The sequence below is a fragment of the Dasypus novemcinctus genome, chromosome 11 (assembly GCF_030445035.2).
Source record: "Dasypus novemcinctus isolate mDasNov1 chromosome 11, mDasNov1.1.hap2, whole genome shotgun sequence".
In the NCBI taxonomy this organism is placed as follows: domain Eukaryota; kingdom Metazoa; phylum Chordata; class Mammalia; order Cingulata; family Dasypodidae; genus Dasypus; species Dasypus novemcinctus.
The window spans coordinates 14273310-14289182 of NC_080683.1; the positions used below are offsets into that span (position 1 = coordinate 14273310).

Here is a 15873-nt window from a genome sequence, read left to right on the forward strand (position 1 = left end):
CTCATGCTAGGCACTTAGGAAACACTCAGAATATTTTAAAAAATGAGTGGGTCAATGTTATTTCACCAAATTAAAGCATGGATAAATGTACTTAGTATATATTACACAGGCACATGTAAAAAGATACTAAAAAACCATCAAGAGTCTAAACAATTTGCTTACGTGTATCACCCTGAAACCTAAGTTCCATTTTTCCTCAATAGCCAGTAATACCTGAACTGCAAACATTTAACAGTATATACAAAGTCCAAAGCCTTTTTTAGCTAAAAAGGTAGAACAGTAAGCCTTAATCTGCAATTCAGTAAGACATTTTTTATTTGGTTTTGTTTCATTTTATAAATATAATTTTGGAATGAAATAATAGTAAGAAATTTGATGTAATCTTTGCTGTATTAAACGTAACCTTACAGTGTCTGTCCCAGGTTCTCCATTTAGAAAGGAACTGAGAAAAGGTTAATAACAGATCCACAGAGACAATGTAAGCATTGGTGAACAAGACCCATTAAGAGATGAAAAGGGTAGAATTCTACCTTAAGAATTTAAACAAAGATTAAATATATCATGAGGTTACTGTTGAACAAAAAACATCATTATTTGTTCTGAAAAATGATCAATTATCAAACTGTCTGAATACAGCCTTGGTCAAGTCCTTTAATCTCAATGAGCCTCTGTTTTATCATATGTAAAGTAAGAATAATAGTGCCCACCTTGTAGATTTGTTGTGAGGAGTAAACAAATTAGAATTTGCAAAGCACTTATGGCAGTGTCTGGCACAAAAGCACTATATATGGATTAGCTACTATTATTAACTTTATGAAGGACTATGGTCTCTTCAATACTAAGGTAAATAGTTTTTACTCAAAAATTGAGAATGGGGCAAGAGGAAACAAATACAAATATAACAGTGAGTACGTACTGGTTAGATAGAAGACAGACTCTCCTGATAAGGAAAATAATTTTAAAATGCCGGAAAATCACATCTACAAAGGTTGCCATATTACCTCTGAAGGTTTTTGAAAATAGGATAAATTTTTATCTACCTGGGATGATTTATGTGGGATAGTGACTGAAGTTGCAGGATAAACTAGAGGTCCTTTCAAGGTCTCTTCCCATCCAAAGAATCTACAATTAACCAGAAAAACATTTAATAATGTGCAACCTACTCATTCTAATCTGAAAACATGAACTTAAAAGACATTTTATGTATGTATATTTATCCAAAAGTTATACGGGGTAGAATTCTACTTGATGAACAAATGGAAATAAAGCTTAGATTTATATGGGAGTCCTTATTGATAAACAGCATTATTTGAACTAAAAGATTACCAATTTTCAAGCAGTTTTAGAAATATCAACTGAGAAATAATAATTTATGATGAGAATCTGTGATCTAGCATACTTTGGCAGCATTCAGAAACAAAAGGCAAGACCCAAATAGACTCTTTCCTTTTATCTTAGTTTATATATATTTTTTATTATCTTTTTTTAAAGATACATAGATCACACAAAATAGTTTATATTTTCTTCTTCGACAATATCGAATAAGTCTAAAATAATTTTACATAAAGATATAAAATATAAAACAATTACAAAACAAAAACAAAAAATAAATAAATAAAACACTTTATAAAGCAGGCAATATCATACCTGGAGTACTGCCTACTACTAAAGCTAGCCAAAACACATCTTAAAAGCAAAGGAATGTACACACACATCTCACAAAAACAGGTGCCGCATACCTAAGTTATTCTTCAGCTTGAAAGTTAAAAATGGAGTAATCATTTTGAAATTCAGCAGCAAAAATAGTAAAATTTTTAAAACCCTTTGTTAAATCACTAAATGAATCTAGTCACCTTGAATACCTGCTTACCAGAATCCAGGAAACAAACTGAACTAAACATTACATTACCATCATAGTAGCTGAATCCATAAAGATTTAAGAGTCTAAATTATTCATACGTATTAATTAGCAGTGATTCTGGTGTTCATGTAGCAAAACATAAAGTTTGTTAGCTATTACAAATCCTATAAAAACTAATCTTTGCAATTTATACAAATATCCAAAAACAGTGATAATTCAAAATTTACATAACTTTGAAAAAATGGATCTTTGTGTATCTGAATGTACACTAATGAAATAATCCCAAATAAAATTCTCAAGAACAGTTTACATTTTTTCCAAAGTAAATTATGTTATTCTTTGACATCAAATGCAAACTGAATAATCTTTTTCATATTTGTAAGCTAAATGTAAAGTCTTCAGAAGGAAAACCAGCAAAACAAAATAGTGAGTGAGAATAAACTTTTCCCCAATTTCTCATCTTGCTTTTAATTTCCAAAAGTGTCTTAAAAATCAAAAGGTATAGAAAATCATCTATTAACCTGCCCTTTATGCAAAACCACAAAACAAGCAAAGCAATGGAGCTGTCCAAGGCTCTAGTTGCAGTGGTATCTTTTGGAGAGTTTTTAATGATAAAAATTACTCATAAATTCACTATTAACAGATAAAAGGTAAGATATAAAAGATAAGTTTACCATTCTAAAATCCTCCACTACTCTAAAATCCTCCCTCTTTTTATTCCATTTTATTAAGCCAGTGAGTTACCTACTACAGTATGAAATGTCCCACACAAAGCTTATAGTCAGCTTACAAACTGAAAGCCCTCCTACCCTGATTTAATTCTGTCCCTCAGTTAACTTTACTGGTTGATTATTTGCCTTTCTCTGAATGATTTCTCAATATTCTCCAGTCACTGAAAACAAGCAGATTGGATGATTATTTGAAACAAAAAGAATTTAATTTCTATTCCAACAAGAGTACACTCTCCACTGAAAATGGAAATGCTGTCAATAAAGCATGCTGCCCAGCGCTTGCAGGACAAACCTGCCCAACACCAGTATTGTCACACTACAGCCACACTGTAAGTAAATACAACCCATTTTCCCATTATCACACCACTAGAGAAATAAAGAGATTTTCAGCACGCAGAGAGGGAGCTTTATCATTCATACAAGAACTAAATCAAATCAAAATGGGTCTGATCTTTTCAAAGTGAACATGAAACGCGAATCAAAAGCAATGAAGGATGGAAGCAGATTCAAGATTCCTTGAAGAGAAAAAGGTTTCTGGAATTTCCTACTTTTGGGGACAAAAGGACTCAGTTTCAACACACAGTTCTCTTTTCCACAAAGAATTCCTTTCCACCCCAACCCTTACTTTTTAGTTTTTCCCCCTATCTCTAGGTCCCCTTTACTCACCATGGTTCCTCCTTTTCTGCACCAGAGGCTCCCTACACTTGATCCTACACTTAAGGCTTTGTGCCCTGACCTTTCCAGACTTTCTGGAGTATCTCCCCACAACATGCACATTTCATTCCCACCCTTGTGCAGCCTGCCCCAGTTGTATACGCATCAGGACTCCCCTGGATTTCCTTAATTCCTTTCCCTTCCCTTCCTCCCTATCTCTTCCTTTAAATTCTGGGGTCCATCTCTTCCTTGCTCCTCTCACCCTAGGCTTTTAGCCCTGTCTCTTCACCTCACTGTTTTCACCATTCCCCAGTTACCCTTGTCCCAGACCGCCATCGTTTCTTACACCCTTACTCTATTTTCCTTTAAGCTTTTCTGGTTCCCGAATCTTCCTACTAACGCCCCATTTCTCATAGCTATTTCCTTTCATTTCTTCCACTTCGCGCCTACTCCTCCCTCCAGCTGGTTCTAGTTCAGGATCTCATTCACCCTCCCTCACTTTCCGAAACTGACACCCATTGCCCACCCTTTACCCCATACCTTTCTCAGAACCTCGCCGGTAGTTCCCACCCCACTGCCGGTCCTTCAGCTCATCTCGCTCTGCACTAGTTCACACCCTTGTCACGTCTGGTTCTTAATCACTCTCTCTCCCCTACTCCCAAGTATTACCCAGTTCTGTCCCTCCGTGCCTTCCACTTCCAACTCTCACCCCAGCACCACCCACTCCAATACTATCCCCTACAAAGGTTTCCCCTTCAAATCCCTGATCTTACACCTAACTCCTGGTTCCCTCTTCCCCAGCTCTGGTCTTCCTAACCTCATTCCCGGCCCAGCTTCCCTAACACCCACCCTGGCTTTTGACTCCTTCCTAGCTCCTTACTAGCCTTTTCTCACTCCTTCCCTAGCCTTCTAACCCTTTCTCCTCTTAATCCTCCTAATCTCATTCTTAGCCCGGTCCCCCCCTCCGGCGCTCCCCAAACCTCCTCTCTCCTATCCCCTCAAGGCTTATACCCCAAACCCAGCTGTCGCCCACCCAGCCAAAATAAAGCGCCCGCGCGCCCAGACTCCCAGCTCTCGCCTCCCGCCGGCCCCCCGCCCCGGGCGCCCCCAGCCCTCCCGCACCGCGGTCCCGCCCCCTGCCGCCGCTCCTCCCGCCAGCGAGGCGCGCACCGCCTTTGTCGCCCCTCACCCGGTGTGTGAGGATTTTGCTTCTTTAAAGGGGAGGGCTAGTGTGCCGGAGACTCCTGTTCCCGCCTCCAAGTCTTAGAATGGGCTCCCCTGGCCGTCGCCGCCTCCCCGGTCCCCGTCCCCCAGCCCCTGGCGCTACCCCCTTCACTGCCTCCCCATCTCCTCCGCCCCCTCCCCGGCCCCCCTCTATTTACCGCCATCATCAGCACGCGCGAGCTGTCACCAGGGCGCGAGACAACCGAACTCGGCCCCGCCCCCTACCCGCCGATTGGCCCGCCCGCCGGAGCCCCGCCCCTCCGTCCCCGCACTGCGCCAACGGCGCAGCGCTGGGCCGCGACCCCGGCACTTGACACTCTCTCCGAGGTTTGGCGCCGCGGGCGCAAAGTTTAGGGTCAGCCACAAATGTGTAGCCGATTTGAGCCTGGCGTAAGGGACGGAGGCGTAGAGGGGCTTTGTGAATCGCAGCTCGAAGTTTGGTTGAAGCACAGGAGGGTAAAGAGGAGGTTTCCAGACAAAGAGACTCTTAAAGGTACCGAGGTTTATGTCTGCCCCTCCTCCTTAAAGGGCCAGGGACTCTTCCGAACCCATGTCCGCCCCCTTCTCAGCCTTCAACCCCGAGAACAGTAAAGGAATTTTACATTTACTTCTCCACACTCTTTTTGGAGCACCTTTAACATCTCTCAGCTGGGAGCAGTGTGATGCCTGTCTCACTATCCAGTCTATATGCCTTTGTTCTTGTTGTTTTGTATTTATTTTTAACTGTGTCGTTCCTAAAGCAACAGCCTCTGGACCGTGGGGTTTCCGGAGGCAGCGTCTGCAAAAGTTACTATTGGCTCCCAGATGGGCAAGCACGTGTCCTCCTTTTGCCAGTGGTGACCCAGGCCAGATTCAGCTGTTTTGTGGATCCTCCCCCAGGGAAGTTCAGTGGATCTGAGGCTTGCGAAATAAACCAGGCTAAACTGGTAGTGGCCCTAAGGACTTGTAGTAGAAAGGGGATAGAGACCTTATGAAAACAGAACAGCATCTATTCAAGTCTTCCTGCCTCAGAAAAGGCTTCCTCCCTGAGCACTGTCCTGACATAACTTGCGGTGGGGTGACATTATCCAAAAGAAGACTAATATTGTTATATCACCCAACACAAGACCAAGGCAGGGAAAAGCTTAAATTTAAATATAAGGACAACAAAAAGACACAAACAAAAACACCATGCATTACCACCTACAATGGCTCAAGGCTACACACCTGTAAATATGAACTAAGGAAACACAAAGGACAGAGGGGGGCAAATAGGAAGAGAAAAAAGCAGAATGTGCATGTATAAACATAAAACAACAATACCTAGAGCTATGCAGTTAGTTTTGAAAGGATTTCTAAAGGCAATTAAAAGTTGGACATTTTAAAGAGGTTTGATAGGAGAGGACCTGAAGGTTTTTTTGGTCAGGATCAGTCCTGTGGATCAAAAGCGAAGAGTTAGATCCAGAGTTTAGCACTCCCTTTGTCATCTACCACTTTTTTTTTTTTGAGGGGCCAGAGGCCAAGGACTGACCCTGGGACCTCATATGTAGGAGGCAAGTGCTCAAACACTGAGCCACATCAGCTTCCCTGAGCTGGTTTTCTCGTTCATTTTCCTTTTGTTTTTGTTTTTTTTCAGGAGGAACCAGGAACCCACCCAGGACCTCCCATGTGCAAGGCAGGAGCTCAACTGCTTGAGCCACATCTGCTCCCCATATCACTTTTACTATAATTCTCTTTAAGCAATTATTACATTATAACTGCTGACTTATCTCCTCCTCTTCCTCAACCCCCCAGTAAAAATCTTGGAGAGGGAAGCAGATTTGGCTCAACTGATAAAGTGTCCACCTACCACATGGGAGGTTCAGGATTTAAACCCAAGGCCTCCTGACCCGTGTGGAGCTGGCCCACAAGCAGTGCTGATGCATGCAAGGAGTGCCACGCCACGCAGGGGTGTCCCCCACATAGGGGGACCCCACGTGCAAGGAGTGTACCCCGTAAGGAGAGCCACCCCACATGACAAAAGTGCAGCCTGCCCAGGAGTGGTGCCACACATACGGAGAGCTGATGCAGCAAGATGACACAACAAAAAGAGACACAGATTCCCGGTACCACTGACAAGAATACAAGTGGACACAGAAGAACACACAGCAAATGTACACAGAAAGCAGACAACTGGCGGGGGGAAGGAGAGATAAATAAATAAAATAAATAAATAACTCTAAAAAAAAATCTTGGAGAAAAAAACTATCTCATTCAACCATAGCACCTGAAGTTAGCGCCTGACACATGGTTTTGTTGAATCTTTCATATTGAATGACGGATTCTGAAGCTACCTAAGACTTCTGATGGAAGGGAAGCTCTCTGAACAGCAATCCAGGAGGGAAAAGATTCCCAGTGTTGTGAGAAGCTTGTATTAATTAGATCACTGGGTTTCCAAAGTGCAGTTTGTGGCCAATATTATTTTCATAAAAATACTTAATACTAAGTGATTGCTTGCCTTTGTCACTGTGATGACATTTGCATTGACAAGGCAAAAGGAAGAATAGGTACAATTACCGATGCCTTAGCACAAATCAAGGCAGGGACACCAAATTGTACCAATAGTCATGGTTTTCTTCACTACCCATTCACCATAAAACCTAACACCTATTTCACGTAAGAAAGTCCTTGATAAAACACTAAAAATTATTGATTCTATTAAATACCAACCCTTCAGTAAACAAATTTTAAATAATAATATTCTATGTGATGAAAGGAAGTATAATAAAGTACTTTGTACCTTACCTAAGTACAGTGGTTGTCTTAAGGAAAAACACTTGTGCAACTGCTTGAGTTTTGAGCTGCTTTTTTTCATGGAATACAATTTTTACTTGAAAGAAGAGATAAACTATAGTTATTCAGGCTTGGATATCTGGCAGACATTTCTTGAAAATAAAGTGAACCTGACAGTATTTATCAGCAATGATAAAATTCAAGCTTTCAAGCAAAAATTAGCATTTTTGCTTGAAAACTTATGTCTGCCATTGTGAGTTTGACAGCTTTCCAAGACCTTTTTTTTTCTTAACTGAGACTGGTGGTGATATTAACAAATTTGCTATTTTGATACTATATAATGAAATGCGTCAATATCTGGAAGAGCTGCAATATTTTCCAAATGACCAATATATGATGCCACAAAATCATGCATAGGTAAAAGATTCAGTCAAACTGAGAAACCAATGAATGTTAATATAACACAGTATGAGATGTTCCTTCACAGTTAAAGACTCCACGTTGCAACTAAGCTTTTGTGAGTTCTGATGCAGTATCAAAGAAGAATATCTGAACAGGGTATTAATATATTCCCTCCCTTTTCCAAGTAAACATCTGTGTGAGGTTGGATTTTCTTCATATTCTTCAACCAAAACAACATATTACAAAAGATTAAATGGAGGGTAGCAGGTACAGTTCAGTGGTTGAACACCTACTTCCCCATGTATGAGGTCCCAGGTTCAATCCCTGGTATCGCCTAAAAAACAAAAAAAAATTAAATGGGGAAGCAGATTTGAGAATCCAGCTGTCTTCAATGAAGCTGAGTCAAGATATTTGAAAAAATGTAAAACAATGCCATGCTTTCCAATTTTTTGTTCTTAAAAAATTATTTTTTATCAAGTGTACTGTATTTACATGTGATAGGTTTATTGTGAGTGTTAAGTGAATTGATAAAACCTTTAATTTTTTTCATCTTAAGTTTTAATAAGGTAAATATCAACAGAGAAAATCTACACAAACAAAATCTCATTGGGATCCTCAATAAATTTTAAGAGCATTGAATGGTCCTGAGACAAAGTTTGAAAACCATGTATTAGATAAAGGCAGACAGAAGAGGAAGAAGGCTATTTATTTAAGGTAATTAAAAAAGAAACAAGCTATGTGGGATGGCTAACAAAAAATTTCACTTTAGGGTTAAGAGCTTAAGTAGTTCATCAATGAGGAATAAGAAAAAGAATTCAGAATATTGAAATTTCTTTGAAGACACAACCATTATGAGTGCCATAATATACACAGCTTCAAAAAACAGCTTGAAGCCAGGCATGACTACGGCTTGGGGGTGAGGGGAAATGCACATGGATTTTTTACACATAAAAAAATATAGTCACGCTAGTGGATGTGGCTCAAGCAGTTGAACGCCTGCCTCCCACTCTGGGGGGAAGGGGGACAGGTTTGGTTCCCAGTGCCTCCTGAAAAAAAACAAAAACGAACAACAAAACAAACAGAAAAATTAACTCAGGGAAGCTGATGTGGCTCAGTGGCTGAGCAAAAGCTTCTGACATACAAGGTCCCAGGTTCATTTCCCGGCCCTGGGTACCTAAAAAAATATATATATATATATTCTTTAGACCCTCTTTCTGCACTGCTTAGGCTCTACTACAAAAACACTCTGTGCTGAGGGAGAATTTCAACCTGCCACCAAGCAGCAATGACTCCCTAACTTCAAACACCAGTACATTTAGCATCATTAAAAAGACGTAAGAGCAGAAAGGGCATCTCCTTGCCTACAAAGCACTTCTCCTTTGAGAACCCTATGGTATGGAAAATAGGCAGTTATTCCACTTCACAGATGAGATCCAGTGAGACCAGTGTGACCAAAGTTACCTAGCAAGTTAGGGACAGACAGGGCAATGGCTACAACTTAACCATCGTCACCCACCGCAGTGTTCTCTTCCCTCTAACAGGCTGCCTTAGAATATCTGTCACCCCTACATCCCTAGCCTTGCCATCCCTACACACACGAAGAGATTTCCAATTTCAGATTCTGGCTTTGCAACAATCTAGGATATATATATGTGGTCCCTAAATTCTTTTTTAAAGTCTCTAGAGAAAATTCAGTGGAGTTCATATTAACTTTAAGAACAGGTCTCTCCTATCTGACGGTAGGGATACATTGAGACATAAAATAGAGAATGCAAGAAAATTAGGAATCTTTGCCCTAATAGTTTCAGTAATTTTTTTTTTACTTGCTAATTTCACCACAGAGGCAAGGCACTATTTCCTGCCTCATCAATCACCTCATTCTGAAGAGCGAAAATATACTCATTATGCCAAATTCCATTACAACAGAACAATTTTCAGATCCCATGGAGTGTGTCATAATAGAAGAGTAACTCCTGGGGCCACAAAGCTATAATGATTGCTTCAGATATATTTACTCCCCATGTTTAAAAGGTTGTGTGTGCGTGTGTGAGTTTTTAGAGACAAAAGGAGAAAGGGAACTTATAAGATAAGAGCACAAGCATGGTCCATCTTCCCAGAAACTGAGTGAAAGGTCTGAAGGACTACAAAATGAAGAAGGAAAATCCCATGGATAGGAACCCAAATGTAGGCTCCAAAAGGCAGGGTGAAGTCTTGCCCACAAAAAGCCAGCTAGACATACCTCAAGCCTGCATTAACTTTGTCTTCCCCTTCAAACCCTGTTCAGCCTTTACAGAGATGGTTTTTGGGCAGTTATAGATCTTATAGATTCCTTAATAAAACCTCTAAGTCCTATTCCCCACAAATTACACATATATGCAAAATTCTATGACCAGTTTCTGGACATCTTAGGCTTCTTGATGCGTCCCTAAGCAATCCATACGTGCAGGTAAAGAGCCCCTGCTTTAGTCATAGTCCTCTTATACTGAGCATGAACTAACTTTTTAAAAATAAAATTCCCCCATAAGCACAATATTGTATATAGTCTCTCACGATCCAGGAGGGAAAACTGTTTTGTTTTATTTTCCCTCAGAGTTAATGAGAAAAGAGATCAAATACACAGGGAAGGGATTTCCACAGATGAGGCCAAGGCAAGGCCAAGGCAGGACATGTTGGAGGGATGGCATAAAGAAGATTCAAGCAGTGAATGACAGTCAGACTAGATGACCTTAAGGGTCCCTTTTAACAGAAAAGAAGCATTCAAGAATGCTCTGAGACTTACCGTGGAGAGCAGCCCATCCCCAAGAAGTCAAGTGTTCAATGGCCAGAGAGCACAAACCCCCAGGAGAGGTCTAAGTCTGTAATACAACTGATTTCAGCCATTCCACACAGAAATAGTGATCGGGGACTGCAGCTTAACAGCAACACAGATGGGAGGGAGGCCGTGGTAAGGGAAAGGCAGTATTTAGAGTTACAGGTTTGGGTTTGGAGACAAACCATGCATTGGTACTTCCTGGCTCTACATCTAGTGTGAATGTCCTCAAAATTGCCCAGCCTTTTGGCTTCTTCTATACTTGTATTTCTAAGAGTCTCAACTTTTGATACCTAGAAGATGTGCTTAGGGAAGCAGACTTGGACCAATGGATAGGGCATCCACCTACCAAATGGGAGGTCCGCGGTTCAAACCCAGGGCCTCCTTGACCCATGTGGAGCTGACCCACGCGCAGTGCTGATGAGCGCAAGGAGTGCCATGCCACGCAGGGGTGTCCCCTGTGTAGGGAAGCCCCACGTAGGAGGGGTGTGCCCCGTAAGGAGAGCCGCCCAGCCCGAAAGAAAGTGCAGCCTGCCCAGGAATGGTGCTGCACACACTGAGAGCTGACACAACAAGATGATGCAACAAAAATAAACACAGATTCCTGGTGCCGCTGATAAGGATAGAAGTGGTCACAGAAGTGGTCACAGGGAATGGACACAGAGAGCAGACAACTGGGGGGGGAGGGGCGGGGGAGGGAAGAGAAATAAATAAAAAATAAATCTTAAAAAAAAAAAAGATGTGCTTAGGGAAGAATTTCTTTTTTTTTTTAATTGATTTTGTAAAAATGTTACATTAAAAAAATATATATATATATATATAAAATATATATATATATATGAGGTCCCATTCAGCCCCACCACCCCCACCCCACCACTCCCCCCTCAGCAACACTCACTCCCCTCCTCATGACACATCCATTGCACCCGGCAAGTACATCTCTGGGCATCTCTGCACCTCATGGTCAATGGTCCACATCATGGCCCATACTCTCCCACATTCCATCCAGTGGGCCCTGGGAGGATTTACAATGTCCGGTGATTGTCCCTGAAGCACCATCCAGGGCAACTCCAAGTCCCAAAGGTGCCTCCACATCTCATCTCTTCCTGCCACTTTTTTGGGGAAGAATTTCTATCATTCCCCTTATTCAGAATTAGGGGAGGAAAATCTTACTAACTGCCTCACCCTGAAGTCTCAGGAATGAATACTAGGCATACTGGGTTGGGGCAGATCTGGTGGTAGAGAGAAGTGGTCAGTCTCTATAGATATTTCCTTCAGTAGAATAATGAAACCAATAGATGGGATGGGGAATGTGACTACCTGGTACTTAGTTTTCTGCTTGGATTCAAGATGTGAAGCCAGTAAGCAGGAAGCAGTATGGGAACAGGAGTACAGAGAATCAGAAAAGCATAAAGGCACAAGAGAGCACAGGCAGAGCAGGAACCACCAGTGGATACAGGAAATGGACTAGACACAAAGTAGGACACCGTGTTTCCCAAAATTCTAGCATTTGCTTTCTGTCACAACAATTTTCCATTTGCATGCATCAGCTGCACTTAAATTGAATAGTTCCCTTTAAATCAGGGGTTTCTGGGAAGCGGACATGGCTCAACTGATAGAGCGTCTGCCTACCATATGGGAGAGTCCAGGGTTCGATCCCGAGGACCTCCTGACCCATGTGGTGAGCTGGCCCACGTGCAGAGCTGCTGCGCACAAGGAGTGCCATGGCATGCAGGGGTGCCCCCACCTGGGGGTGTTCCCCATGCAACGAGTACGTACTATAAGGAGAGCCGCCCCATGTGAAAAAAGCACAGCCTGCCCAGGAGTGGCACCGCACACACAGAGAGCTGATGCAGCAAGATGATGCAACAAAAAAAAACGAGACTCAGTTTCCTGGTGCCACTGAGGGTACAAGTGGACAGAGAACACACAGCAAGTGGACAGAGAGAGCAGACAAGGCGGGGGGGGGGGGAATAAATAAAATAAATCTTAAAAAAAATAAATCAGGGGTTCTTTAGAAAGATTTCAGGGGGTGGTAAGCTTGAATTGAAAAAAGTCAACTTATCTTTATTTTCTCTGACCTCTAACTGAAATCTAGCATTTCCTTCACTTATGAATGTATGCAATAAATTACAGTAGTATTCATTTCATATCACATTATAGTTGTTGCATATCTCGAAAAATCACGCTCATCCATACTTTAAAATTACGGTAGTTGTTAGACCTGACACTAGTTGAATGTCATAATACTATCTATTGATACATTCAGAGAAGGGGTCCATGGTTTTCACCTGACTGGCAAAGGGGTCCATGGAACAGAAAAATCAAGAAACCTGCTTTAAATGGAGTTAAAAAAAAAAAAAAAAGTACTCTCATCCTAAGGAATAATGTGCCAGCTATACTCTTCTCTAATATATATAATAGAATGAGACATAAATACTAATATAAAAATGTTATCCACATTCTATCTAAGATCATTTGGCACCCCAGAGAGGTCAGGTGCCACACTTTGGCATAAGTCTTGAGCCTGTAAGTTTGGTTCTGACTCCATCTTCATCTTCCTGCATGAACTCTCTGGGAGCCACAGCCTCCCTGTCTTACAGTGAAAGAGAATCAGATGAGCTCTAAAGCTGCCTTCCATAGCTCTGGCAGTCAAGATGATCAGATTTCTGTGTGGCTCTGGCAAAGATTCCACCAAGGTGGCATATTGGCAGAACCCTAGCAGTCTCCCAGTATCTACAGATGGAGAAGAGTATAAAGTGTCTTTACGCAGAAAAGAGGGAAAGGAAGACAATCTACTATAGAAGAGAGAACATCAGATTTAAACCAAAAATCATAGCATCTCCAATTACTTAGTTGAGCTTGAGTTTCTATCATTAGTAAAATGGAGTAATAATGATATTTTTTCTTAAATGTATTTATTTATACAAATAGTCCTCAACTTTCACTGATCCTGAACTTACAAACACTATACACTGACAACCCAAGCTACTTTTGAAAGCCCCATTCAGACTTCTCAGATGAATACAGGCTCACTCAGCCTACACCGCATAGGAAAACTACCCCACTGAGCCCACTCAATGCACGGAACTATGGAATTTGATAAATCATTGTTTTAAAAACAAAACAAGTAAACCAATCCTGCCTATATGCTGTCTCATTCCGTAAAAGATTTGACGCAGCCAACAGCAAAATACAAATACATCTGGAAAAGAGTAAATATGAATCAGAAAGCCAAAAACGTAAGATTTGTGTATTTTTGTGTGTATAACATTCCTAAAATAGACCTTAATTTTTAAAAGGGAAAACAAGCCAAAAATGGGAAAATGAGGATGAAAAATGCAGATAAGAGATCCTGAAGCTACAAAACTGAATTAATCTTCCTGCCAAGCGAAGCTAGAAGGGAAACATAACCAGTCCCTGATTCTTGATGTCTATGATGAGAAAACATTCTTGATGTCATAGGTACGTTTTCTTGATGGACAGAGGCCAACAGAGTAGCTAACAAAATATTAAACTTTCATCCTGTGGAAGTCCTACTGTCTCAAATAAAATGACAAATATCTCTGGAATACATAAGCCATGCCTAACAAAAGAAAACAAGGCAATAGGCCAAACCCTTGACCTTAATGCTTATACTTATGAACCTTATTACTATAAAAATGAAACTTAGCCTAATTATAATTAATGCCTAAGAAATACCTCCTAGGTTGAAACCTCCTTGTTACTCAAATGTAGTCTCTCTAAGCCAAACTCAGCTGATGAACTCACTTCTTCCTCTCCCCTCCCAACCACCCCGATGTGGGGCATGACTCCCGGGTATGGGCCTCCCTAGCACCAAAGGATCATTACCAAGCACTAACTAACAATGCATTTGGAAAAAGACTGACCAAAAGGAGAAAACAATTAAATAAAAGAGAATTTTTATGGCTAAGAGATTTCAAAGTGAGCCAGGAGGTCATTCCAGAGGTTATATTTAAACAGGTCTCCAGCAGATTTCACTAACTGCCACAGTAAACAAAACCTCAAACAAGAGTGCTCCCGGGGGATCTACGGATGTCTGGATACCAGAGGCAAGGCATATAGCGCCATGAAATCAACAACTCCTCAGCAGGCCCTACTGGATAATATATGATACTCTATTTCCCCAATATAACATAGTTATACTCATTTATAATTCCCCTACTCATGGTTCTCCTACTCCTTTTATTTGAACCTCTTATTCTCAATATACCCATTAAAAATATCTCCTAAAGACTTCAATCTGTGGATTGTTCATATGCCAGTTGAGCACTGAATCCCAGCAGAACTGCAGCCAATTCCTACTCTCCAGTTCTCCAGGCTTGCCCTGGACAACCAACAAAATGATGAAGATGGACAAGTCCCATCCCAAAAAACAAGATGTACAACTGCAAGCAAAAACAATTCCTTCCATCTGCCTAATAATATCTAAGTCCCTCTCAGCCTTAAGTAGTTAAGAGTGGACATCATCCCAAATCCCACAAGATTCATGAACAAACATGAGGGAGTGCAACCATGGACCAAAATAGATTTATTGCTATTGTAGTTATTATCTTGTGTTAATGAAAGAACTTATGACATTGATATGATGATAGTGGTTGCCAAGGGTTCAGAAGAGAGAGGAAGAGATGAACAGGCAGAATATAGAGCATTTTTAGATCAGTGAAATTGTTCTGTGTGATACTGCAATAACAGACACATGATATTATACATTTGTCAAAGCCGATAAAACTATACAGCATAAAGTGTAAACCATAACATAAACTATAGACTTTGGTTAGCAGCAATGCTTCAATATTGGTTCTCAATTTTTACAAATGCACCACATTAATGTAAGATGTTAATAACAGGGGAAACCCTGTGTGTATGGTGTTATACTTTTGATGTAATTTTTCTGTAAATCTAAAACATATCTAAAAATGCGGGTGACAGATCCTGTCATTATGAACCTGAATTAAACTTCCTGCCAGTCAAAGCTAGATGGGAAACATGACCAGTACCTGATTCTTGTTGTCAATTATGAGAAAACATCTTTCCCTGGTAAAGGAAAAGCTCCTCTGAATACCTATATCTATCTGATAACAATTTCTCTTTAGATGCCTTCAGTGAGGGACAGATTCCCTTGGTAACAAAGCTATAGTGCTTACATTAGTGGGTTTCCTAAGACCATTTCCAACTGAGTATGCAAATGTTAACCTGGCTATCACTGGTAGTGGGAGTGGGGTGGCCAGGCAATGTGGGCCAAATGAGCAGCTACGAAAAACTGTTCAGGAAGCCATAACGCACAGTGTTAAGCGTTAGGGTCAGCTCTTCTGATAGTAACAAGAGTACTGGAAAAGCCCTGATGTAGATGTTAACTTTGAAGGCTGGGGAGGGCTGAGACTTAGGCAAAGGGTACAGAATTGACTTCCTAAAGTGAC

The 15873-nt window shown here is 41.0% G+C and overlaps 1 protein-coding gene across 11 annotated transcripts in view; it reads right to left on the minus strand.

The window, feature by feature from the left end:
- USP49 (ubiquitin specific peptidase 49) overlaps positions 1–4682 on the minus strand; it is a 128750-nt gene extending 124068 nt beyond the window's left edge. For 3 of the 11 annotated variants that reach the window (XM_058306716.2, XM_058306714.2, XM_058306713.2), the window contains exons 1-2: positions 4436–4604; positions 1041–1122 (exon numbers count right to left, since the gene is read on the minus strand). The gene's annotated coding sequence lies outside the window, so the exon portion shown is untranslated. Of the gene's footprint in view, positions 1–1040; positions 1123–3258; positions 4349–4435; positions 4606–4628 lie in introns of those variants that run through there. The other 8 variants (XM_058306709.2, XM_058306710.2, XM_023590055.3 and 5 more) reach the window with 4 other exon arrangements.
- Between the last annotated feature and the right edge of the window lie 11191 nt (positions 4683–15873).